Here is a 3186-nt window from a genome sequence, read left to right on the forward strand (position 1 = left end):
ATGGCAGGAATGAATTCTTCTTGTAATTCCCCTTACCCCTTCTTGGCTATAATTATCTTGTAAGAGATCATTTCAAAAGCAATCCTTGCGGGAATTTCTTTGACGGTTTACATCCGAATTTTTTTCGTTGAAATTTCAACCCGAAATTGTGCTAGTTTCCAGAGGATTCGCCATGATTTCCACCTTGGGCGCCACTCCATCAATCACCACCACAACTGTAATGATAACTTGTCTTCTCCATTCTGTCACTCATCACAACTTCCCAGAACCGCTTCATCAATCACCACACACAAAGATAATCTTGTTGCGCATTTTCCAGACAGGAACCATAACATGTATAACTGCCGCATTCCGTACATCATTGATAATTAGACTTCGACCCTTATTCTTTCCCACCATCATGTTGAATCCATGGCTACTACAAAGCGTTAACCGCGAGAGATCAAACAATCTAGTTCCTTATATAGTTCTTTGAGCATAGAATATCCCCACATTAAGTGATTAGTGTCCTCTTCATTTTACGTAAACAACACCTTGAAGCAAGCCTTTACAACCTTTTTGCTCACCCATCATCGGTTGGAATCGCTCTCGAATGATCTTCCAAACAGTTCGAATTGTTTGGACCTTGTTTTACATGGCTAGGTTGTTAGGATCGACTCCCCAAATTACTTAATTTTGCAAAAAAGGGTTATATTGACATACCCCCACCACTAGTTGCAATTAGGATTACCCCCCATAATAATTGAAATTAGGATTTCCCCCAATTTGATATGATCAATAGGAGTCAACTAACAGGTTCGTCTGGGTTATTTGGTCAAAGATCATGAATTGTCCTAAATACCCTTTTTACGTGGAAATTACGAAATTAGCCATTGACACTGTTCAAAGCCCACAACTCAAAGCCCAAACTCGAAATTAGACACGTCGGAAAGTAAAACTCTTTTCCCAAATCTCAAACCTTGTTTGACTAATTTCCCCAATGAAACTTGGTCAACCTTCACAAGGAACTCACTTTTCGAACCACTCCACCTCACCATGCACACTCCACTCTACACCAAAATGCTCAATCAAATTCCCACCCAAACAAATTCACTTTCACTTTCCTACTCAAAGCTTGCAACAAAATCTCAAAACCTCATTTTAGGAATCCACTTACATTGCCATCTCATCAAATTGAGTGGTCCGACGCTTTTTACTAACGTCTCTTATAGGTACTTATGCGATTTGGGTTAGTAAAAATATCTCAAAACTGTTTGATATAATGTCTAATAGAGATGTAGTTACTTAGATGCTCTTGTTTCAAATTTTATGCTAAATGCGGTATGCGATGAGGCTCATTTGCGTGTTTTATAAGATGCGAACGTAATGCGTGTAGGTGGTCGCGCGGTAGTGTCGGGGTATTCTCGGTGTGGGCAACATGATGAGGCTTTGAGTTTATTTAATGAGACGCGTCGCGAGAATGTAGTGCCCAATTGAAGGTATGCTTATTTAATGTCAGCTTCTTCGGGTTACCTTGGTGTTCTTGAGGTGGGGTAAGTGGGTGCATGATTATGTTAAATGCAATGGGATATTATTGATCGCTAGCATTGGTAACGCTCTTCTTAGTATGTATGCTAAGTGTGGATGTATTGATGATGCAATTTGTGTTTTCATGGAAATGCCTCGTGAGATGCCCTTAGTTGGATGACTATGATTTGGCACTTTCTATGCATGGAAAGGGACAACAAGGGCTAGCTTGTTTTGATGAGATGCTTAGTCTTGGTGAGACGACCATGTTACGTTTGTTGGGGTGCTTAGTGCATGTAGCCATATTTGGATTTGTGGAGGAAGGTTGTTATTATTTGAGGGTGCATGGAGGAGGTATATGAGATTGCACCCGGTTTAGAGCACTATGGATGTATGGTTGACATTCTTGGTCGAGAGGTGGGCACGTGGAGGAAGCTTGGGATTTGGTTGAAACATGCCAATGAAACCCGATGCTTTTGTTTTGAAGAGTCTTTTGAGTGGTTGTGCTAGTTATGGTTACTTGGATTGTGCGAGTGTGGGTCGCTATGAAGCTTTTAGAATTGGATCAAGGCGGTGATTCTCCTTACACTCTACTAGGTAATGCCTATGCAAGTGTTGGTAGATGGGCTGATGCAGAAAAAGAGTTAGGAAGATGATGAGAATGCGTAGGGTTGTAAAAACACGGATGTAGTTTGGTTGAGATTGATGGAGTTGTTCATCGGTTTGTATTTGGAAAGAATGAAGAACATCCCAAAATGGAAGAAATTAAATCTTTGTTACATGAAATGGGCAAGAATTTGGGGCTAGCTGATCATACTTGTGATTAGGACCATTGTCACAATGCAAAACAATGGTTCGGACAAACTCTTGTGCTTTTAGTAAGTGCACCCTTTCCTCCAATTTTGGATCTTGTAGTCAAGGTGAGTCATGGCGATTCTTGGTCTTTGTATATTATGGTCAAAGAGGCAAACAAACTAGCTACATCTACCTCCTTTTCTAAAGATGGCAAATGGGATTGGAGAATTGAGAACACTAAATCTGTTCGGCCTTCTTAATAGTTGAACATCGCGTTCGATAGGTTCTTTGTTGATAGCCCTTAGGTCCGAGATTTGGGAAAAGAGTTTTTACTCGGATGTGTCTAATTTCGAGTTTGGGCTTTGAGTTGTGGGCTTTGACAAGTGTCAATGGCTAATTTCGTAATTTCCACGAGAAAAAGGGTATTTAGGACAATTCATGATCTTTGACCGGTCAACCGTGAAACCTGTTAGTTGACTCCTATTAACTTGTCAAATTGGGGGAAATCCTAATTTCAATTATTATGGGGGTAATCCTAATTGCAACTAGTGGTGGGGGGGTATGTCAATATAACCCAAAAATATTTACTATGTAAGGTGTCCGCTTTATCCGGGTTTAAAACTAGACGGTTCGGTGGTCCAACCGTCGGTTTTGGTTGAACCTGATCCAACCATAAGTTCGGTTTTCATCAACCCGACTGAAAAATAGTACTTAATTCGGTTGGATCCGGTTCGGCTTTCTAAACACTTTTCCACTAATTATCGGGCGTGGGAAAGCGATTGTCTCAAGCTCCAAACAACCCATTTCGACCATTTGAAAACCCCAATGGGTTCATAAATCTATATCATAATCCAAATGATAATGTTTAATCCACCATGATTCTAT

This window comes from Coptis chinensis, chromosome 1, assembly GCF_015680905.1.
Source record: "Coptis chinensis isolate HL-2020 chromosome 1, ASM1568090v1, whole genome shotgun sequence".
NCBI lineage: Eukaryota > Viridiplantae > Streptophyta > Magnoliopsida > Ranunculales > Ranunculaceae > Coptis > Coptis chinensis.